Source organism: Phasianus colchicus, chromosome 8 (assembly GCF_987193195.1).
Source record: "Phasianus colchicus chromosome 8, bPhaCol1.hap1.1, whole genome shotgun sequence".
Lineage (NCBI taxonomy): Eukaryota > Metazoa > Chordata > Aves > Galliformes > Phasianidae > Phasianus > Phasianus colchicus.
Genome location: NC_143443.1, coordinates 32,856,797 through 32,880,496, shown reverse-complemented (window position 1 = coordinate 32,880,496; position 23,700 = coordinate 32,856,797). Strand labels below are relative to the sequence as shown.

At 49.2% G+C, this 23,700-nt stretch overlaps 1 protein-coding gene across 1 annotated transcript in view; it reads left to right on the top strand.

Annotated features, from left to right (window-relative positions):
* Positions 1–1,443: 1,443 nt before the first annotated feature.
* CTBP2 (C-terminal binding protein 2) overlaps positions 1,444–23,700 on the top strand; it is a 107,987-nt gene continuing 85,730 nt past the window's right edge. The window contains exon 1 of the mRNA XM_031597329.2: positions 1,444–1,644. The gene's annotated coding sequence lies outside the window, so the exon portion shown is untranslated. The remainder of the gene's footprint in view (positions 1,645–23,700) is intronic.

The following is a 23,700-nucleotide window of genomic DNA, read 5'->3' as shown; positions in this document are numbered from 1 at the left end:
GAACTCAGTGCTGTTTACTAGGAGCAATCACTGCTTCTCAGTCCCACCTCCATCCATGACACTGACAGTGTTTAACCAGCAGACCCAAGCTGTGATGGGCTCGAAACAAAGCAGAGATGCTGTGCACAGCCCCAGCTCCACCTGCAATATCTGACAGTCAGCGATGGTGCTAATGATGGAAACCCAAGAAATTCTGAGATTTCTCAGCTAATACAGGAAGGCAGCTTCACAGAGCCACTCGGCAGCAGGTGCAAATGATGGACGTGGTGCAAACACCCAGCAAGGACCTAACACGTGCTTATGAACACGGAGATCTTTAGGCTCCTCACCATGTAATTTCACAGACAAAACAGTGAAGCTTGCTTATTAATTTTGATGGACAATTGATCTGGTTCAAGGGGTTTCTTTGACTAGAAAAGGAGCGTGCTTTTCTGCAGGCTGATTGAGAAGCACGGAACGCATCTAAGGCAGAAGGCTCCATGATTAGGCAACAAAAAGATCGGATCACCACCTGCCCACATTCGTGTGATAAGCAGATGAACAATGTCTGTCAAAACATTAATTCCCCAATCTATGGGGGGGGGGGGGGGAGGGAGGGGAGGGAGAGCACACACAACACAAACACACACCCGTGCCCATTGGCTCTGTTCTATCACAGCCCATCACTGGGTGTTTGGTGGGCACGTGTGGCTGCCCCTCCATCCTTCGGCTGTCCCTGTGCCTGGTGGCCTTTATTCCCCATCCATCCGTCCGTCCATCCATCCATCCCAAACTGCTGGCGCTGCACACGGGGCGATGCTGAGGGCGTTGGGCCACGCGGGCAGCATACAAAGAGAGGGCCGGGGCCGCGCTGGGTGCCTCCCGGCCCGGGGCAGCGCTGGGACCGGGCGGTGCGCGGAGCTCCCGCGGGAGGCGGAACAAAGACGGCCGGCACCGGGCGCAACAGGCGCGGAACCCCGCGGAGCTCCGGGGGCGGTGCGGGTCGCCCCCCCTCCGCTCCTCCAGGCGGCTCCCACCCCCCTCTCTCGCTGCGTCTGTTTGTACTTTAGCTGATCCACTAATCCCCCGAGAGAGCCTATTTGTAGTGAAGAGTATCTATAGGGGGCGAGGCTGGTCCATGTGGGTTTGTGTCATTGGTTTGCGAGGAGAGACCCCGCCTATTGCCAAAAAAAAAAAAAAAAAAGAAAAGAAAAAAAAAAGAAAAAAAAAAAGGAAGGGGGAAAAAAAAAAAAAAAAAAGCAGCGAGAGCCCCTACCTCTCCCTGCCTGCGCGCACCCAGCGCGGAGCGCTCCGCCCAGCGCCGCCCGGGCACTTTTTCGCTTGAAAAAAAAAGAAAAAAAAAAAAAAAAAGGAAAAAAGCCGCCGACCCTCCCCCAAGTTGCAGTTCGCATCCTCCCGATCCTCCCGCTGCCGCTGGGCGCCGCGCCGGGCTCCGCTGCCCCCGTCCGCTCCCGGCGCGGCGGCGGCGGGCGGAGCGGCGCGGGGGGAGGCTTAAGTTTTTGTGCGGGGTTCGCGGGTGGCACTGAAGGTGGATCTCCGGCAGCGCAGCCCGGCGGCGGCGGAGGCGGGCAGGGATGCGGCGCTGAGGCGGTGCGGTGCGCTGCGGGGCTGCCGGCGGCCGGGCCGGGCCGAGCCGGGCGGCAGGTAAGGGCTGCGGGCAAAGCCGGGGGGCGGGGGCTGGGGGGGTGAGCAGCGCTCCGGCCGCGTCTCCGCGACCTCCTCCCCGCCGGGCCGAGCTCGGGGCCGTCCCCGCAAAGCCGCCGCCCGTCCGGCACGGCCCGGCCCGGCCCTCGTTCCGCGGCCCCGCGGCGGGGTGAAGCCGAGTCTTTTGTTGTGCCGGGCCCGCATTGTTTACCGGGGGCCGAGCGGCGCGGAGCGCATCTGCGGCAGGGCGGAAAGTTTGGGCGCGGGGAGCGGGCGGGGGGACGGAACGGAACGGAGCCCGGCGTGCGTGTGGCGGAACGGCGGCGGCGCAGCTCCGCGCTCCGCTTCGCCCTTGCGTTTCCGATTTATTTTTCTTTAATTTTTTTTTTTTTTTTAAGATTCATTTTTCGCTTCTTTTCATTTATTTATTTTTTTTATTTTTCAATTTCTGATTTATTTTTTTTTTTAATCTCGCTGCTTTTAATTCTTTACCCTTTCACCACGCTGGCCGTTTTATTCCTACACTCACTTTATTCTCTTTTATTATTTCATTATTTCATTTTACCTCTCGGTGCGCGCTTTCCCCAGCGCTCCCATCTTAATTTATTTTCTTCCACCTCCCCCTCCTCTTCCCTTCTCCCCCTCCAACCCCCCCGTACTTCCCGTTGGCAGCACGCTGGCTGTTCGGTGCCCGCAGGCAGCGCCGGGCACTGCGTGGCCGCGCCTCTCCCCGTTCTCAGCTCCCATCCCTTGTAGGAGCGGCACCCCCGGCCGCAGCCCCCCCTCCGCCCCCCGGCTCCCCCGGGATTACCGCTCCGAGCCGCGGCTTTGCACAAAAAAACTTCCTGCGAGGGGGGAGCTCAGCCTTTGTGCGGCCCCGGGGCGAAGCCGAGCTGCGGGGAGCGGGTCCGGGAGTGCGAGATGGAGAGCTGCGAGTGGGAGAAGTCATCGCTGCCCTCCAGACGTTCGGCGCTCCCCGTGCGTTGCGCGCCGCGGTCGTCCGGAGCTCTAATTGTAGCGCTGTAATCATTTCCACTTGATTAAGCGTACCGTGGGCACGGCGCTGAAACCCCCACGGCTGCGGCACGGGGGATGCGTGGCGTGACGCTTTAATCCCGTGCCTTGAAAGCTGTGAGAAAAGCAAGGAGGAACGCGAGCCGGGCATAAAGAACTGTTGTTTTGTACAGATGGTGGCTCGGTGCCGCGAGTGGGACCGCGCCGACTGCCCGGATCGGGGGAAAAAGGCACATAGTTTGGAGTTTGTTTAAACGGAGCCAATGAAATAATGCCGGCCGAGATGCCGGGTGACAAAATGCTTTTGTTCCCGTTTGCGGCGGTGCGTGAGGGCGCAGACCTGCTTTAGCATTCCTTGAAGGTCTCTTTAGTGAGGAAAATTGGAGATGGTCTCATTATGGGGGAGTGTGTGCAGAATGCTATGAGGTCTTTATGGATTCAGAGGTGATTGTTGAGTCGCAGACGTTTCAATTACACATCTGGTAGTAAAAAAAAAATAATAATAATACTTATTTGTGGCTGTGTGCTCTGTGCTTTCCACGAGGGTGGTTTGTCCCCATGCTTTGGGGTGGGTTTGTCCACGGGGCTCAGAGCTGAGATTGTGTTGTTTGCATGGCAAAACTTTGTGCTGCTGCAAAAGCGGTGGTGTGTGGGACATTGGGGGTGGGAAACAGGGCTGTGTGAGCAATGGGCCGTGTGAGCAATGGGCTGTGCCTTGGAGAGCTGCTTGTGTCTGGGTATGGGGCATAACTGGGAGCATCCAGCCGGGCCCACAGCTGTAACCCCATAGGACTGCAGCCCAGCCGTGCCCCAGCACAGAGCTGGAAGGCACAGCTGCACCTCTCTGCTCCTCACACTTCCCCAAACAGGAAGATGCTTAAAGCAGTTTCCTAGTAGTGAAAAGTGCCATCTGTAACGCTGTCGGCTCAGTGTGTCACCAGGTTCCAGTGCTCAGAATCCTCCTGGTGGGGAGGATGTCAGCTTTGGAGTGCGGTGTGCCAGGGATGGGTTGGGAGCAGTGCATTCAGCTGGGAGATTCTGTGTGCTGTCAGCTGGCTGCGGTGCAGGCGGAGCTGCTGGAGTTCTGCTGGCTCTGGGATGTACACAGTGATCTAAAGTTGGGGCTGTGCCTGCCCAGAGTTTGGAGGAAAGTGGGTGAATTCCCACTGGAAGTGCACAGGTTGTTCTCTGAGCGCTGCTTCGAGCTGTGAGGATGGGAAGTGGCTTTGTGTTTGAGCAGAAGAAACGGGAAAGCTCCTCTGAAAGCAGCACCGCTGATGATCTGTGAGTGTTTTGTTAAAATCTGCTGTCATACAAAGTCTGATAGGTGTCACATTTACTCTTTGCAGAGGATGCAGTGAGGATTCCCTGGCTCTGTGTTCTGGCTGTGGTTAGAGGGGGGGGAGTGGAGCAGAGCTGCTATGCTCCTTGGATCGCAGCAGCTGCACCTGCTGTAGAAGTTTGGGGGCTTTCAGCATACAGAGCTGTTTCAGCCCCCCCCTACTGAACTCACCCACACTGTGACCCAGCAGACTGCCCAGGGCTGAGGGCTCGCTCTGCTCCAGGGCTGCTGGGGTCTCATTCCCATGTGCTCCTCTCACCCCTGTGCCCCTTCCTTCTGCCCCCCGTGTTTGGGTTTTGTTCCTTCTGACCATGAAAATAGAGACCAGTTGTAGGTGTAAGGATGAATAACAGCATGCACATCCCTTGCCTGCTGAGGGTGGGGATGCCAAACTTTGCAGCACTCTCTGCTTTTGCTCGCCCACCCCAGCGAGCAGCTCCAGCCCTTGGCACTTCCAGCCCACACCAGGAGGGCCCCGCTGACATCTGCTGTGATGTCAGCAGAAGTTTTTTGCTTGCTGCTGCTGCTAATTCAATGATCGATACCGCTTCCCCAGCATGCCCCCATTTGTACCCTGTGCACTGATGGTGTAGGAGCCAGGAGTTGTTTCTGTGGGATTAACCGTCTGCTCTTTAATTATTATTATTATTGTTTTCCTATTTGGGGGGTTGTTGTGTTTGGGCAGCGGGGGGCTGAGATGGTGAAGGGAGAGCAGAGCCTTTCCCAGAGCAGAGGTGCTGGACAGAGAGAACAGTGGGAACCTGCTGGCAAACTTGGTGTGTGTTTGTTTGTTTGTTTCCCCTGGGTTGTGTTATTGGTAACATCCATGGGATTATTAAAAACCCAACAGCTGGAACAGCAGGAGGGGAAAAACGCACGATGGGGGGAGGCGGTGTAACCGTACATCCACACCCATGTGTGCCCCACTGAGGATGGATGCAGGGGGAGGTGTGGGGAAAGCCACCTCCTGCAGAAGTAGGAGGTTTCCTTTCCATCACAGCAGAATATCTCTGGTAGCACGTGGCGATGCCGAAGCCTGCTTTCTGGTTGGAGGTTGGCTATGGGTAGTGCTGCCTCGCTCTTCTGATGCGCCGTGCTCTGGGTGGATCTTGGCACGGGTGAGAGCGAGCGCTGCTCTGGGACTTCACAGCAAACTGCCGATAAAAACCCAGTGAACTCAAAGAGATCAGTAGCAGGTTTTAATTATTAATGAGTTCTGCTCCTCCAGCTCTATCAGGCAGTAATTTGGTGTGTGCTTTAAGCCAGCAAAACCCGGCAGTCCTACTGCAAGCAGCTCCCTTCTGGGCTTTCTTGCTCACTGTTTTGCATGGGGCACAAAGGATTGGAGTGCTGGAAATTGCTCTTAAGTTGTGAGGCTCAGTGAGTCTCTGGGTGAAACTATTTCAGTTCAGTGCACGGGAAAATTTTTTTTTGCCAGCTTTTGTGATCTGAAGTTGCCTGCAGTTTTATGATCATAGAGAATCATAGAATTACTCAGGTTGGACAAGGCTTTAAAGATCATCGAGTCCAACCACAGCCTAACCAAACCCTGACAGCCCTCTGCCAAATCACATCCCTGAGCACCACATCCAAACGGTTTTTAAACGCATCCAGGGATGGTGACTCAACCACCTCCCTGTGCAGCCCATTGCAGTGCTTAACAGCCCTTTCTGTAAGGAGGTTTTCCTGATATCCAACCTAAACTTACCCTGGCACAACTTAAGTCCGTTTCCTTTTGTGCAATGAGTGGCTTGGTGCAAGCTTCAAACTGAGGTTTAAGGTCTCCATGAGGTCCATAGCAGAATACCAGTGCTGATTTCAGCTTTGCCCCTTGGCAGCAATGATAACAGGTTTTCTCAGGTGAAATACATGTGCTGCCCACCCATCCCAGAGGGAAGCAGGGCTCGGTGGTCAGGAGGGGCTGTGCAGTGTGCTGGGCTCAGCTGCAGTGCGGGATGCGGAGAGGCAGCAGCCTTCAGGGGGCAGCAGGGTGGTGTTCCAGGGTTGTGTTTAGCCAAAAGTTCAGTCCATTCCTTGGCTTTGTGCTTTCTCAGTGTCGTCGTGTGCAGGTTCCTGCCCCACCTGCGGTTCTTTCCAAAGGATTTCAGCAGAAGGGAAAGGAGTGGGTGGTGATGGGCAGGAGTCAAAGTGTGGTGAGGGAGGTAAAGGAGTGCAGGGAGAAGCTGTTGCCAGTAGTGATGAGAACAACAAACAGCTTCTCTAACACATCAGCTGTGGGACTAGGTTATGGGATGAGGTTAATGGAAAAGACCCAAATATTGCCTTTTGTTGATGGGTGATGTGTGTAATCCCGTTATGTCCCTGCTACAAGTGAATGCTGAACAGCAGCTGGAGCTCAGTAAGTGGGCTCTGGAAGCAGGGATGAGTGCTCGTGTTCTTCCAACAGCTGGAGCAGTGGGAGCTCCCAGCAGGCAGCAGCAGCAAACACTGTGTGTAGGGTGGGAGAGGAGAAAACAGGACAGACTGAATCATCCTGAGCTGCGAGGCTGGGCACACGGCTCACTTGGTGCCCATGGGACCACTTTGTGATGGAGGGAAGGTCAGCCACACGCTTCATCTCTATCAGCATGAGTTTAGGGGCATCAGATCCTTTGCGGTTAACTTTTTTTTTTTTTCCACTTAAAGAGCTGTTGTTGGGAAAGGTGAGCATTTCGTTCAACCGAAATTCTGAAAGAAGTTCAGCTCCCTGCAGCACCGTTGTTTTTGCTGGGGGTGGGCAGAGGAGTGACTGCGGGCTGGAGGAGATGTGGTGTCCCTGCCCCCATCCCAGTGTGCCAGGACACAGTGGCTTTCTCAAAGGCCCTCAGAGTGCTGCCAGGTGAGCGGTGAGGCTTTGCAGCCAGGAGTCCAGGACCTCGATCCGCTTCGCTTAGCCAGAGTGTTGGAAGGTAAATTGATTAAGGCAATTAGCGTTGTCATGGGGAAAATAAATTGAATAAAAAAGAGCACTTGGGTCTAGCAGGTGGAGTTTTAACAAGATCCAATAGCTGGAAGGTGGAGACAGAGAAGGGCTGGAATTAAGGTCCACAGCTTGCTGCTTAAGGTGACGGATGCTGGAAGGGCCCACTGAAGATGCTGGTAGTTCCTCTGCCTTTGTAAAGGCTGAATTCAGGAGTGCTCATTTATTGAAGCGAGGGAAGCTCAAACAGGGATTAATTAGCAAGTTACCATGCAGTGTGCCGAACAGGGATTAATTTAGGTAAGCTGCCATGCTGTGTGTTAAGCTGGAAAATCTCAGTGGTTTTTCTTTTGGCCTCAAAATCTGTGCAGTCCATGGAAGCCCACCATTTAAATAAGAGTGCCCAGGTGTTTGCAGATCCAGGGCCCAGTGCTGTAGTTCTCCTTCAGGAGGATGGGTTGCAGAGGAGAGACCTCTGTCTGGAGGTGGAGTTCTGAGGCTGTGCCTTTTGGAGTGTTGAGTCTTAGGATCACTGGATGGTTTGGGTTGGAAAGGGCCTGTGAAGGTCACCTTGTGCAACCCCCTGCAGGGTTTTATTTCTCACTGTTTCTTTACAAATTCCTTGTGCCCATCACAGCAATGAGTGTCTCCTGTGCTAGCACCAGGTACAGAGCACTTAATGAAGAGCTGAGCCAGGGCCATGTTAGCCCCAGCTGTGGCTGGTGGTTGGGTCAGGTGTGGGTGCATTGAGGCAGAGGGAGGAAATGAAGGAGGCTTGCTTATTTTCACTGTGTGCTTTATCTGCTTGTACAGAATTCACTCAAACTATCTCCTCTGGGTGGCTGTGGCACTTCAGGAATAAGGCCAGCCCTGGTGGGAGCCTTCTGAGTGGGGGAGCACCAATGAGAGCATAACCAACTGATCAAAACAGGTCAAAGCCAGGTTTGGCGAGGAATTATGCACTGCTCATGTTGTGCTGGAGCGCAGCAGCGTGTTTGCATGCAGTTTTGTTGCAGAGACCAAGCAACAAGGAAGGGGCAAGCAGAGCTCGAGGCAGAGGGCTGCAAGTTATGGTTTATTTGATGCACGGTTGTTTCTATTAGGATGAAGGTGGGAGGATTTGGGGGTTCCCCCATGCTTCGTGTGTGCAGTGTGGTTCCTGCAGTGCCCAGCACTTCTCCCTTCCATCAGCTAACGAGTGTTGCTGGTGAAGAATGACGAGTGCATCATCAAGCAATGAACTTAGCTTTATTTCAGGCAGGAATGCGTGGCACAGTGCATGCACACGTGCTCCACTTGCCCTTTTGGAGGTGAGTTTTCAGATGATCCCATCCAGTTCATCCACCCGTGGCGGTGTGCCTGCATCCTGTGTTTGGCTTTGTGTGATGCAGTGTAAGCAAACCAACAGGGCGTTAATCTCATTACTCAAACAAATGAAGTAAACCTTTAAGGCACTTAAAACACTCCTGTGTGTGTCGGCCAGTGCAGAGCTGTGGGGCAGCAGGATGGAGGTGGAGACACTGGAGCAGCCAGAGAGTTTTCTGTTGGCTTCCCGTTGCTTTTGGCTCTTGGTTAGGAGCAGAAAGGACCAAACAACGTCTGTAACAGTGAGAGCACCTGGCTATTTTCACACAGATCTCTTAATGGAGATTAAACACAAAATAAAGCAGGATGCATCAACAGCGATATTCCCATAAGCAATATTGTAACTTGCAGGCAGTGTAATTATATTTTGTACACTTGCCAATTAAGCAGTAATGCTTTAGAGAAAAATTACTTTCAAGAGATGGAAGAAAAGTATCGCAGTAAATCAAATAAAATATACATGTATTAGAGTGCTTTGTGTACGCAGTTGAAATTTTAAGGTTTCCTGCTGTGCTTCAGGAACGCCTCGTCGGTGTGCTGATGCTGCAGGGCTTGCAGCTTTCTGGGACTGGAAAGGGGCAGAGAGGTGGAAGGGTGTAATGAACCAACTGCTTTTTGGATAGCCACGTGGAACTGAATGCAAAGGCACTGCTGTCCACCTGCTGGCCAGGCTCCTAGCAGGGCTCCCCAGTGCTGCCCTTGGGTAGACTGGGTTCCTTCTGCTACTTCTGAGGAGTTTCCCCAGGATGAACAACAAGCTTTTGTTTTTCAGCTCGTGCGCTTGGTTGCCTTGAAAACTCTGCTGTGAGTTCCACTCATACAGAGGGCATGGGGTGGTTTATTTTCCGCTACCCAGAACTGCTGTGAGTTCCACCCATGAGCCCATGGCAAACCTCGTGCCATCAGCGCTCCGAGCCGCCCTCCCTCCCACCTGCCCACTCCTCAGTGGTGCTTTTAATTGGGGAAGAAATAAACGAAGGTATGTTCTGAGTGTAAGGAGATGATTATCACAATGGGGTGATTACATTTTGGTACTTGATTTGATTTGTTAGCTGGGAGATTAGTCTAAAAGCAGAGAAGGAAATGAATGCATTGTTGACTGCAGGAAGTTACTTATGAGATTTTTCCCTATGTTTAAAGGAATTCCCCCTGTGACTTCAGTAGCAGTGCGATTTATGGCCTTTCACATTGGATAGCTAAATAAATAAACAGAATAAAGACAGCTAGAATAAAAAGAAATGGTGTCAGGTTTGGGGGTGTTGAGTTTCTGTTGTGGAATGCAGGAAGAGGCTGCTTTCCAAGGCCGGAGCACACAGATCAACAACAACAAGGCATGGTGTATAAACTTGGTGCGAGTGCAGGAATGCACTGTTCACAGCTCCTGCTTTGCTTTGAATGCCCCCAGCCTCTAAACCCAGCCAAGCTCTCTGATCCTCCATCCATTGATGGTGGTTTTGTGAAAAAGTGGATCCTTGTGTAAAATGGAACAGCTCAGTGAGCACAGGACCCAACTCCTCCACGCGTGGCTCCGAGCCATTCGGATAGGTTTTGTTTCTGGAAACCATCCGATGGGTTTCATACTTCTTCCTTTGCAGTGATTTGGGATTGATGCTGTCATGGCTGATGTGGCTGGATGGGGGGATCTGGCAGGTCTTTGCCACGTTCCCTTCAACAGACACTACGAAAGCTCAGCTCTTGAGCCCATCAGCTCTGTAGACTGAAGGAGTTTGTAGGACTGTGTTCCATCCATCAACGAGGACAGAGACACCCAAAGCTGAGATGGACCTATGTGTATTTCAGCTCTTTGGTTGTTCCTGGGTTTGCGTATCACTGCGTATAGAAGTGATGAGGAAAGCAGAGAAACAGGCAAACTTTGAGTTCCTCGTTACCCCCACAGGGACTGTCAGTCAAGGAGTGCTTCCCAGCCATGAGAAATGGGAACGAAGCTGCCCTGCATTTACTTGTGGGACTTGGAAAAATGATTTGGGCCCTGAACAAGATGGAAAAGGCGCCGTGCTGTCAGGTGCTGAGTGCTCTCACCTTGGAACGTGGTGCTCAACCAATCTTTCACTCCTGTTCCAGTGGGGCGTCCCATAGTTGTGTGGGGTTGGGTTTCAAGGGGAGGGCAACGTGGTGGATGTCAGCATCTCCTGCAGTCACTCCGTGGTGTGAGTCATAGGGAAGGCAGTAATTTTGGGGGAACAGTAGGATTTCTGATGGGTGCAACAGTGACTTATTTTGCATCCTTGAGAAACCCATGAAAAGCGATGCGCTCGACTACAGCTGTATTAAACTTCCAGTGGTTTTATTTAAACTGCATTTATTACACCCATCATCAGTGTTGTGTCAGAGGAGTGCATTGGAAGAGCTCGACCCTCAGTAGATCCATAAAATGAAGAGTAGCCGTTCACTGGGAGATTACGCATTGATATTTATAGATCCTTCAGACTGAGAGATGATTCTGTCTCCACTCCAGTGCGTGTGAAGATGTTTTGTCAAGCAGCACCACCAGCACACTGCAGCATCAGAGCTTGGGAATAGTGCTGACTGAGGGGAGCTGCAGCCATCATTCAGCATGAGGATGGCTGTGTTAAGGCGCTAGGGCAGCAGAGCCATGCTTCAGCAGGCTGGGGAAGCTCCCAGAGGTCTTGAGCCTGTTGTGGTGGGTGGTTGAGGAAAGGATGAGGCAGGGGGCAGCTCAGTTTGTTGGCCCTCAAGGCTGGATTCACGTGGTGGAGGGGGGTGAATGTCATTTGGCTCCTGCAGCCCTCAGTGCTGGGACGGTGATGTCCTCGCTGTGCTCCGTCCTTCATTGCATTGTGTTCATTTATGGCCAGCTAATGAATGTCTCTTACAAATCCACCACAAAATGCTGATTGCTGTCCTGGCTATTTTCAGACAGGCTTCATTTGGACTCTGTTTGCAGTGTGCTCAGCACTGACCGCTGCCAACGGGTGGGTTTGTGTCCCCATTGCCTGCCGCTGACGTGCCTTCTGCAGTGTTAAAGCTCCCATCAGTAATTTCTTGGTGTTAAGTACAGAGTGTGAGCTGTAAGTAAGCCCGTATTGCTAGTGATCGTGATTGATGTTGCGATGGCCGTGCTATAATTTGCAGTGTTATGCACCAGAAAGTTGAGAGCATTAGGATAAAGTCTTTCAATAACGTGCGACAAATTCTCATCATCAAGGAGCAGCCGTTGTATACGTTCTGTTGAGTAATTATGGAGTACAAAGAAGATTTGATATAGGAGCTGTGGCTTAATCTCCTGCACTTCATTACATTTTCCCCGTGGTGGTAGCGAGGAATGGGAGGTATATTTTATTTTCCAATTTGAGTATGCTTGCTCAGGATGGCCTCGCTCTTAATGTTGCTTCACGGGGGAGAATTTACAGTGGGGGTTTCCATTAACGCTAATGAGAGTTATGCCCATGCAATTCACTGGCCTGGTGACAGGGGAGGAGAAAGAATAAATAAATTCTATGCCTTCTGAAGAAATAAATGACCCTAAAATGTCCGATGTGTCAGCAGGAAGTGACCGAGAGCAGGAGCTGCCGTGGTTGCTGCTCTTTAACATCCACCTGAGTAGCTGAGAGGTGTTCCTCTTCTCTGTTCTTCGAATGAAGGGGAAAAAATGTATTTTAATTGGGAAGAATAGGACAAGGGGGAATGGTTTTAACCTGAGACAGGGGAGGTTTAGGTTGGATATGAGGAGGAAGTTTTCCACCCAGAGGGTGGTGAGGCACTGGAACAGGTTGCCCAAGGAGGCTGTGGATGCCCCATCCCTGCAGGCATTCAAGGCCAGGCTGGATGTGGCTCTGGGCAGCCTGGGCTGCTGGTTGGTGACCTGCACGCAGCAGGGGGTTGGAACTGGATGAGCATTGTGGGCCTTTTCAACCCAGGCCATTCCATGATCCTATGATTCTTTGGATAAGTGACCTCAGGAGAGATGCTGTGATTATAAAACAAGGCATACAGGTCGCTAACATGAAGTTGTCTGAAATGGGTTGCAGCAGGTTTTTCTGCAGGCTGATGATTAACACACTCTTCCATTTAAAGCCATTAGGTGCAGTTCCGTGCTTGATTTAAAGTAAGTGCAGTTAATATTTTGGGTTATAAATCTCAGGCGTGCTGGTAAGGAATCATCCAAAAGTGCAATCCCTGGTGTGAGACAAGCTCGGATTCCTGCTGGTCTCCCTGCAAAGCAGGGCAGGTTCTCTCCCGCAGCCGGGCTCTGCTGGTTGTGTGTGGTGGAATTAGAGCGAGCGCGGCGTTCATGTGAGCTGTTGTGACACATCTTTTGTACGGCAGCCTCTCGGAAGGGAGCGCGGAGAGGGCTATACTTAATCAGTATAAATGTCAGTAGCATATTTTAATAAATTCTTGATTTTGCTTGGACTGTTTGCAATTGCATATTTAAAAGGAATCTGCCATCCCCTTTCGAAGGTATGTGACATTTAAAAGATCTGTAAAGAAGATTGGTTTGACAGCTTCAAATTACATTTGAAAGAGTTTTTTCCTTTCAAAACAGAAAATGAATACTTCCTATTCTAAATGTCACTGCAAAGGCATAAACATGTTTAATCAAATTATATATTTAATTTATGTAAAATGTAATTTTTTATTCATGCAAGAGGCTCACTTGTTACGTTTTTGCCATCTCCAAAGCTTTGCGAAGTTGGTGAACTGCTGAATCTCCTGAATAAATCATTGCACAGCGGTTCTTCAGACTCTTTCAGGATTGGCCCTCAGCTTACTGTTGGCTCTCCTCACTGCCAGGTCTTCGTGTTTTGGGGCGAGCTGTGATGGTGCTGGTTGGGTGCTGGGCAGCTGGGCTGGTGGTGGAGGAGCACTGGAGGTTATCGCCTGCAGCCTTGCTCTGGAGGTGGGGAGGCTGCTGACCATGGCTGATGTTCTTTGGGTGCCCATCTCGCAGCCCTCTGTGATGGAGCTGCTGGGCCAAACCCGTGAAAGCTCTCCTGGGGAAGAGAAAAGCTTGTTGGATTTGGTTTGTTGGCCACCAGCTCTCATGGCATTGCATCGAGGGCAGCCTGGTCTGGTGGTTGGTGACCCTGCACATAGCAGGGGGTGGAAGCTGGATGATCGTTGTGGTCCTTTTCAAGCCAGGCCATTCTATGATTCTGTCTGAAACGGCCCAGAGGGTCAGGAGCTCCCAGCAGGGCTGCTGCCATTTCAGTGCTCCCTGTGCAAGCTCTCTGCAGTTCCCTTGGCTGCTCATCTCTGCCTCCACCACCAACCCTCACTGCTGGAGCCCAGCAGTTGCACTCCGGCTGCCTTCGAGGGCAGGCTGCTTTTCAAGAAGGAACATTGAGCAGTAATGCTGGGTGAGCCCTGAGAGCAAAAGCCTGCTTTGTGCAGACTTGTGGCATCAGGCGGTGTCACTTGGCTGGGATGGATGGGTGTCTTGGGGCCTGGGCTTTCTCGCTAAGCGAGGAAGCAACGAAAAAAGAATCAATGTCAATAAAGCAAAACCAGGGGATTCAGCTCTTTCACCTTATTTCTGTTTTAGTGCCTGCAAGTTTTGTGTGTTTGCTGAGCAGATACAGATGTGGAACTTGTACTTGTCCCCAGCAAGGCCAGAAGTGTTAGGTAATATCTTCCCTGGTGTGAACATGGAAGGGCTTGGCAAACCTTTGAGCGTGCCCTTTCCTTGTGCATCTGTTTCAGGATGGCTGGGCAGCCTGTGGAATAGCTCTGGCAGATTGCAGGATGCTGACAAGGCTCTGAGAACCAAGGAGCAGCCAAGAGCAAGGTTGTGTTCCTGCAGGTTCCCTGTGCAGGAGGAAGGGAAGAGCTGCTCCTGCATGTCACAGCCTCCTTGCTCAGCCCAAGGCTGACGGTGGGACACCTTCTGCTGATGCTGATTGGAGAGAACTGTCTTGTTTTCTGCAGTGCCTTACACAGTACCCTCCTTTCCATGTCCTAACCTCATCAGTGACAATGATTTGTAATCGTGATTTAAGTACTCACTCACTAGGATAAAGCTGTGGCACCAGGAGTTAAACACAGTTTAGGGTACTCCCATAGGTGCTGCCAGACAGGTCCTAGTTAGAGCAGACCCAAGCTGCAGTCCTTACATAGATCCACTATCTGAGTGTCAGAAGGGCTTCATCTGAGGTAGGTCAAGATCTCACAGTCTCCTGAAACTTCTCCTTCCTCTTCATATTCCTGTGAAGTGCGTTTGCTTGTATACATTTATTCCTGTAGGGGATGGCCAAGCCAAAGCATTCAGGAGGAGATCTTGTATGCAAAGATCCTGGAGCCGACCAGAATCTGCTCCACGTAGATGTGGTGAATGCGGCACTCTGGCCATCAGGCTCCCTTCCAGAAGAGCTCTCCTTGGGTTTTTCTGGAAGAGTTTGGGTCTTTCAGCTGTATGGTGTTGTTTTTGCTTACAGAGAGGTTGAGTGAATGAACTGGTATTGACAGAGCTATAATTTAGGCAATTAGCCAGCTGATGTGTGTACTGAAAAGGACGGAGACTATTTCCTTCCTGGTCTGCAGTTTCCTTAGGAGGGAGAATGTATCTGAACAAAGACCCATGGAAACTTGGGGATCACAGATAACTAAAAGCATTGTATTGGGCAAAATCATTGGAGACATAGAGAATCACAGAGTCATTAAGGTTGGAAAAGATCTCTAAGCTCATCTAGTCCAACCACCAACCCAGTGCATCTTTGTTGACCTCTCAGGGTGTCTTTCTAAGCCCTCCGCAAGGGCTTTCTAAGCCCTCAGTGTACACCCTGCGTTGGCCTGATGTTGAAATAGCACCAGAGAAAGGAAATGTTTATTTTCTTGCACCTGCTGGTGTAAAATCTCCCCTCCTTATCCTGACTTACTCCTGCCCTGGTCTTAAAAGCACCTCCTGCAGGCTGATGGACCCATGTGGTGGGTCTGGAAGTGGTCAGCAGGGTTTGTCCTCCAGCTTTATGCCAGGCTCCGACTGTGGCTTGAGCTGGGCAGAGCAGTCTGAATCAAGAGTACAGCTTATATCTGTGCTTTATTTTTTTCTTAAGAAGGAAAGCCTTGAAAATATTCCCTGCCATATTCAAGTTCAAGCACAGTAGATTGTGCTTGAGCTATACTAGATTCTGCTGTAGCAGATTGGTGTAGAGATTGTGAAAGACAGAAAGTAGTAAACAGTGCAGATTTGCAATGTATTCCTCCTTTATAGTTTAGGGGAATGCACGCTCTATAGTGGTTTTTTTTATTACCCATTTCAGCATGAAATATACTGCAACGTTAAGTTGTATATTTCCATTGAAATATATGGCAGGAATAAAATTGCAGACAAAAAGTAACTTCTTTGCTGTTCCGTGTAGTTGTTGCTGTGCTGTCACCATCCTGAGAACTTCATTTTCTGGGTAAAAGAAGCCACCCTGCTCCTCCCCAGGGAAAATCTCCTTGCAGTGCGTTTTGGCGAAGCGTAACGTTGGATATTTGTTTTCACCCTGCATGTGCTCTGCTGTAGAGAGTTTAAATCTAAAATTAGAAGTAAGTGGAGGCAAACTGCAGTTAGTTAGATGAGCTAACGAGATTGCAGTAGATTGCTGTTCCACACTGTATGCTGGCCAAACCCTTCATGTAGTGAGGTGTGGGATGGTCTCAATTGAGCCAGCCAGAATTATTTTAACTGTTACATTATGTAATTTACCCATTAGTCCTAATTGCTGTCTCTCTCTTTAAAGCTTCCACTGACCCAGTGTCTACTATTAGTGGTCTCTTTTCCCTGTCAGGATAAGCTCCTACAATTGCCATGCTCAGTACAGAGCAGCTGAAATGCATCTCTTGTATGGTAGAGTACAAAATAGCTGAAGGCAAAGGAGTCAAAAATGAGTAAAACCAGCACAACTTTTCTCAGCAGTCTGATGTATTTCAGTGTTCACAGAATCACAGAATGGCCTGGGTTGAAAAGGACCACAATGCTCATCCAGTTCCAACCCCCTGCTATGTGCAGGTCCCCAACCAGCAGCCCAGGCTGCCCAGAGCCACATCCAGCCTGGCCTTGAATGCCTGCAGGGATGGGGCATCCACAGCCTCCTTGGGCAACCTGTTCCAATGCATCACCGCCCTCTGGGTGGAAAAAAAAAAGTGTTGTGCAGTTCTTCTGTGCCCCGTGCATGCCCTGCATTGTACAGAAGCAGGATTTGTTCCCCAGCACAGCTGGAAGCCACCGTCACCACAGCTCACCTTTGGTTGGTGGACACCCACAGACTGCTGAAGGGTAGAGAAGGAGGTGCCTGTGTGATGGATTGCTGAGGTTCTTAGGTTGTATCTGCACTCCAGCTTGCATGTGACAGCGGGGTCCCAGAGCAGTGCACAGTGACCCATCCCTGCTCCTGGGGACTCGCCGTGATGCTCAGCCCAAACACCCAATCCTGCTGAGCCCCACGCCGTGCTGTAGCTGTGAGCTGTTATTAAAAGGTGCTGGAGATAACAGCCGTAGCAATCCCACAGCAGTGTGGAATGACTTGATGGTAAATTACCTTTTTAGTCAAACAGAAAAATTGTTCATTTTTCCATCCATGCTGACAAATTTTGTTTGTTTTTTTTTCCCTCTCTGTTATTTCCTCAATTTTCACCCTCGTATTTTACTTGCTATTTATAGTGTTAGGTGTGTGCAACTTGAGACCAGCCAGTTTGAGATGTTTTAATCTCAGATTTTCCATAAACATTCCTTCCTGCAGCGAGACCCCTGTGCACCAAGTGTATGAGAACAGTCCCCTCCGGGCAGAGATTTTTATAATTCCCTGAATATGAGAGGGAGAACTTTATAATGAAGTGTTGAGAGGACCTTCAGCGTTAGTGTTGTGAGTTTAGCTATCTACAAACATGGTGAGAATTAGTTCTCAAGCATTTCACTGAATAGAGAGTAATTCTGCATTCGTACTTACTGTTTCTTGTAGCTTATTTTCAAAGAAAAGCTGCTTTTGAATATTCAGATAGTTCTGCTGTGATAATGTACGCTTTCCAATTTTAAAACACCTCTTTCAGTATGAAGAATTACTGCAAAATAATCGATTCTGCTCAGATGTCTTCTATTAACCAGGTTTAATGTTTGCTGTAAGAGGCCTTACGGAGTGATATTTCAGATGCACACACAATAATGTGAAGCTATTAGGCATTTCCCCCATATGTTAATACTTAAAGGGTAGCCTGACAGGCATTAATGTTATTAAGAGGTTTGCAGGGGGTGGGCATTGTATTATTGCTGGATATTGCTGCAATTACAGCAGATTGGGGGCCCAGCAGCCCGCTGTCCCTGCACTGCCACAGGGCTGGTGTGGGTTTGTGTTGTCTATTGGGTGGGTGCAATTTGGGAAGCTCTGTACCTGGGAGTGCTCCTGGTACTTTCCTTCCCTTCACTTCCCTGGTGATGCCTGGCAGGATGCAGAGGGCTGGGAAATACCAGCAGTGCCTCCAGGGATTCCATGGATGGGCATGTGGGCTTTATGGGTGGACTTTATGGTTGGATTTGATGACATTGTGGTTGATGTGATGAGTGGACTCAGTGATCTTGAAGGTCTTTTCCATTGTGATTCTGCAGTTCGGCATGTGTTACTGAAGTAAGGGCAGCCAGGGCAGGCACCTGTTTGCCAGCAGCAGTCTGTGATGGGTTTGCATGAGTGCTGGGTTGCATCCACCTGCCTCTGAGCCCATTTTGAGTCAGCTGTGACACCTGTGGGGAAAGCCATGTGGGCAGAGATCCCAAAGTCACCTGAACACAGTCTTAATGCTGCTCTCACCTCCCTCGAGTTAATTTGTGAAGGCTCTGGCTGCAGTTGCTGGAACAGGACCGCATCTCTTCAGTCTGCTTTCAGCAGCACTTAAAAAATGTTAATTGAAAACAGTATAAGTGTGCATCCCAGGCTCTGCTTCTGCTCCCCCTGTGTGCTCCAGATTACGGCTTCTGGTGAGATGGGGATGCTGGAAGACAGTGATCCCAGAGCAGACTTTCTGTACTACAGCATTATAGCAGCACACAGGGGCTGTGCTGGGACCTGTAAGTGAGGTGCTACCAGCAGCACGCTCCCTGCCTTGCTTTGAGTTATCTTTTAGCTGGCATTTTCAGGGTCACCTGTCACTCCGGGTGATAGTCTGATGCTAAAAATCACTTAGGTGACTTTACCTATTTAGAAAGCATCTCTTTTGTCTAAGATGGCTTTTAAAAGGTATTTCTCTCACAACTACTGCCTTTGTAAAAAAATAAATAAATAAATAATTTAAAAAATGTTCTTTTTAACTAACTGACTAAAGAAGATTTGAAGAGCCAAGCTGCTGGCTGTGCTCTCCAGCCATGCCTGGCCAAGGGTCTGTGCTCACGCAGGTAGTGGCAGCGAGCATTCATCATTCATCCCTTCCACACTGCTGCTTCCTCCTGCCCTCACCTCCCTGGCATGCCGTGAGCTGCCAGGCTGGAGGTGCAGCCCACGACCTGATGGTTGGGTGCAGAACACAAGCCTCCAGGATGGGAAGTATCTGTGGTAAAGGAGCCCCCAGAAGGAAGGGTTTGCAGCAGGAGCTTGGAGAGATCTGTTGGCTATGGTGCTGCAGACAGCACTGTGCTGCTGTAATGCTGTGTGAAATACTGTACCCTCCGATTATGGTTTAAGGAACAAAGTGCTGCAGCAAGCTGACACTTCCCCCTTGGTGTTTGCTCGTCCCTTCTGAGCATGGTGGACTGTGGTTAAGGCTGCGGTGGAAGGCAGGGTAGGGAAATGACAGGAATGGAAATTAGGGATTGGGAGAGAAGAGCAGGCTGCACTGAGGAGGAGGATGAGCCATTTGTGGGGTGGTGTCAGTGGAAAGGAGAGCGTGGTGCCCACAGTCCACATCCATCCCATGCCTTCCCTGCTGCACCCTGGTGCTCTGCCACCCCATGTCCTTCCTGGCTGTGCTGCTCAGCTGTTGGAATGGGGTCTTACAGAGCATCTCAGCTTATTGCACAGGGTTGGGAGGGTTGTGGTTCCAAGATTGCAAAGGAGCTGGGCAGCTTGGGTCACACCCTACGTAATGTATGGGAGCACTGCTAAATGCATCACCTTGTTTCATATTGCATTTGCTGAGAAAGAGCAGTTTTATTGAACATTAGGATTGAATTCTTAACTGACAAATCAATTTTAGTAGTAAGTTTAAATGCCTGGTATTAATGAACAAATGCAACCATTAATCAGGGTTACAGTAGATTAACAGTTGTCAGCATTTATGCTAATAGTACTTACATACCGTGGACTTTCCAATTGCACTCCTCACTTCCATCTTTCTCTAAACACGTGCAGCAGTTCTGCTTTACACCTGGCATTGTTTTCTCCATTTCGTGGCTCATCTTTGGTGGTTCAGACCTGGCCAGCATGCACAGCAGTGACCCGGTGTTGTGTACGACTTTTTTGCACGCTCAGTTTCATGCCAGAAGAGGTGGAATGGGTTCGTTTGTTCTACTGTTTGACTGCTTGATTTGAGCTGGTGTACAGTGAAACCAAGACAAATGGAGTGTCCTCACTGGAACTGTTTAACAATCTCTGGCAGCTCCAGAAATCAGAATACAGGCAAATGAGTTTGGGAGGATGTAGAAGAAACTCCCTTCAGGATTCCCTTACCAAATTCATTTTGCTTTCAGTCTTTTATCCCAGTAAGGAGTTTTAAGCCAGCGAAGCAAAATTGTTGTTCAAAACCAGGCAGAATAGAAAAACGCCTTAAACCTTCATGGGTCTTTGGAGCATTTTCCTCCATCCGTTTTGTTGGGATACGTTTCGGTTTGAAGCTGGGATTTCCTAAAATCTTTTTAGCGCGCAGTCTTCAATTAGCTGATTACTATAGATTACAGGCATACTTTGGATACCTCATCAAGCTGTCTAATAGCTGGATCGTATTGATTGTCCTTCAATTAATCACGTCCCGTATTTTCATTTATCAAAACCAAAATACATGTAATTAACTCTGAAGTGATGTAGCTCACCGTAAAGTGGTTTTGCTGCTGCTGCAGAGATAGCTCAGTAAATGATACTAACTGGAAATGCGAGTTGGAATTAAATTAATGGTGTGCCCATCACAGAATGTTAAGAACCTAAAAGTGAATGATGGTTGAGGGGAATCTTTGCGATGGCAGGTGCTGGTGTTTGTGTGTGTTTGTTTCTTTCCATCTTGAAGACTTCCATTCTCCTTTTTGAACAAAGCCATTCAGTCTCTTTGAGAAGATGCAAGAAGTGCCCCTGGTTCCTTGCAGGTGGGGAAGGAGGATGAGGGGGGAGCAGGATGGGGAATGGCGGATTTATTTATTTTCATATCAACGTGCGAGTTTATAAACAGACTGTACTGAGTGACATTGTTTTGCTTTGAGAGCAACTTCATTAATTTGAATGTAATCTCTCCTTCCCCTGACGTTTGTATTGAAATTGGCTCAATGCACTTAATTCCGTGACAGACTGAATTGGGATAAATAATATACAATATCCCTGAACCAGCTTGCTTCAATTGGCATGATATTTATGAGCAGTGAGTTTCTGAATTGCTCATCATGGCTGAGACTTTAAGCTGCAATTTTATTCATAAACACAACTGTGTGTAAACAGGGAGAGTGTGGAGTATTTGTGTCTGGGGCCATTCATCCTTCCGACTAAAATGGACATATTCTGTAAATGTAGGCTTTTTTTTTTTTTTTAGTGCATTGACTGTAATTAATGAGGAACTCAAGTGTTTTTTTTTCCACTGAACCCTATGGCGAGGAATTTTGTTTCTGGAGCAGAGAAGTTACCTGGGTTATCTCAGGACCTGTCACTGATCCTTTGATAGCTCTCAGGGCCCAACGCGGTGCTTGGTTTATCTCCTGTTATTTTTTGACAGCAGGGATAAACAGAAATCTAGAGTTTCCAATGTGATTCATTCAAATAATGGAACACGATGATAAAAACTAAGAAATACTCTTTTCTTCAAGTTGTTTTGCTTGATCCCCTCTGAGAGCAGTTCTGCTTTGTCAGTAGTGCTGTTTCACCACCACTTCAGATTCCCTGCCTTCGGCACTTTGTTATCAGACATTAATATCTGCAACAGCAACCAATTATCTTGTAATTTTAACAAAGGCGTCGGAAAAGAGAAAGTGCTTGTTGGTTAGATGGTCATAAATACACGGATCACAAGAAAGAGCATTTACTTTTATTATGCAAAATAATGACTATGTAACTGTTAATGGAATTTACTTCATAGGATGACAATTTATACTTCTGCATGTCTATGGGAGAGCTTTCCCACCAGGCTGTTTTGACAGCTCTCTGTAATAATATAGGAGAGTGAGGTGTCTAACGAAGTCTCCAAGAAAAATACCTGGTTTGCATTTCAGGACTTGTCACTCAGTGTGCTCTGCAGTAGGAGATAGCATGGGGAGATGCCTTCCTTCCCCCTCGGTCTGCCATTGCACTCCTAAAGAAGGCTCTGTGGGGCAGAATCACCACAATGGGGAGAATATCTGTTGCCAAGGCTGGTGCTGGGTTGGCTTTAGAGCACAGGATGTGTGGGAACGCATTATTGTTTTCCCTACTTTCAGTAATAAGGCCATTCCTGCAAGCATGGCCATGCTGAAATGCCACCTGTGAGTTCTGTGGTAGCCCTGTGGACTGAGAGGGCTTTAAGCTAAGGTTCCTTTTTTGGGGGAGGAGAACATCTGCAGAGCTGGTTCAGCACGGGCAGGAGATGGTGAGATCTCAATTGGTTGAATATCAATGTGATAGAAGGTGCTCCAGTAAAAGAAGTGATCCACGCACATGTGAAATCAGGACGGTCAGATAAACTTCAATAAATGAGATGCAAGTTGGTTTGGATTACCATGTGAAAGCAAAACCAGTCAGAGGCAGAGAAGCACACTGGGTGCAGCTGGTGGTGGTTCTCTGGTACCTGCAGCACCTCAGCCATGGTCCTCCATCCATCTCTGCACGCCGAGGTGGTGTGAGCTGCCAGCTGTGCACAGGGACCTCCTGCAGGTGCTGGTAGGGCGCACACAGCCCTTATGCAGCTCACCTCAGGATGCTGGACTACTTTCAGGCATTTGACTGCGCGTTAATTAGTGCCATTAATTCCCAGGGCTGACTGTGGGAATTGTTTATGGGGAGAAGAGATGGGTCGTGCAGAGTGGGAGCCTCCCCCTACCCTGATGGAGCACATCAGGTTCTCGCTGCCCAGCCAGCACCCATCTGGTTGTGGGGGCAGCTTTATTTGGGCAGTAATCCATTAGTAATTAATTAATTAACATCTGTAGAGGCTGTGATGGGTGCTGGAGCAGAAGCCCATCTGCACCCTCCTGGCACAAAATTCACCCTGTAACCAATGGGCATCTCGCTGCATCTCTGTACTGGTCTCACAGAGCAGCGGAGTTAAAGTGTGAAGTTTCTCTTTGTTGTTGTTTGTCTCTTCCTTTTTCTAAGCGAGCTTTTCTTCTCGGCTAATCCTCAGAAGCAGCCCAAGAAATGACATTTATGCATATTTCATAATGTGATTTCTGTAGGCATACGGAGCAAACAAATCAATTTCTCAGCAGCACGCTGTTTAAAAGAAACAGCAACAACCTGTGGGATAAGTTGCAGAAGCTGTTAAAATTAATTATAAATGGCAGAAGATATAACATTTTTGGGGAAAAGTGCTAATGTGTGAAGAATAATAAACATTCAGTAGATGAAAAGGAACTCTCTGTCATCTGATTATTTAAACTTCATATATTTATAAATATCGTAGCGCGTTAAAACAATGTACCGCTCGCTACCAACAGCACATTACCATTTTATTCTGGAATTGCAAACAGCCTCGTCTGCCGTCTCACGTTGGCTTGCTCCTTGCTGTGCAGCTTCCCTGTAGGTTTGTTATGACTCACTAAGCACTCTGAGGAGTGTTCTCTTTTCTATTCTGGGTGCTCAGACCTTAGGAAGCCGCGACCTTTCCTTTGTGGCCATTCAGAAGCATCTTAACTTCATCCTTTAGGGATGGTCGGGAGAAAACCCTGGTGCTGTTTCTCCCATCACATCTCAGGTCCTCAGTTTGCATGCGTTATTCTGGATTTCCAACCCGCTGCACTGGTTCCTCTGGTGGTGGCAATGGCCATTGCTTCCCACGTTGCAGGGACTGTTGTCTGATGGTGGCTGTTCTGGTGGCTGCTGAAGGACCAAGAAATGGAAGATCTGCTGAAGTGAGCATTGGGTGGATTATGCCAAATCTCTTACAACTGTTTTAGGTGTATGAGTGTTTGTTGGGGTGCTGTTATTTCCCTTCTGCCTTTCTACATCAGCAGAAATGCTGCAGTAGATACGGTCAGGCTAAAGTGGCTTAATTTTGTTGGGTAACTGATAGAAATAGACTCAAAAAAATCCTTTTTTTTTTTAGTGCTACAGGATGAACTTTCCTCAAGCTGCCTCTCCAA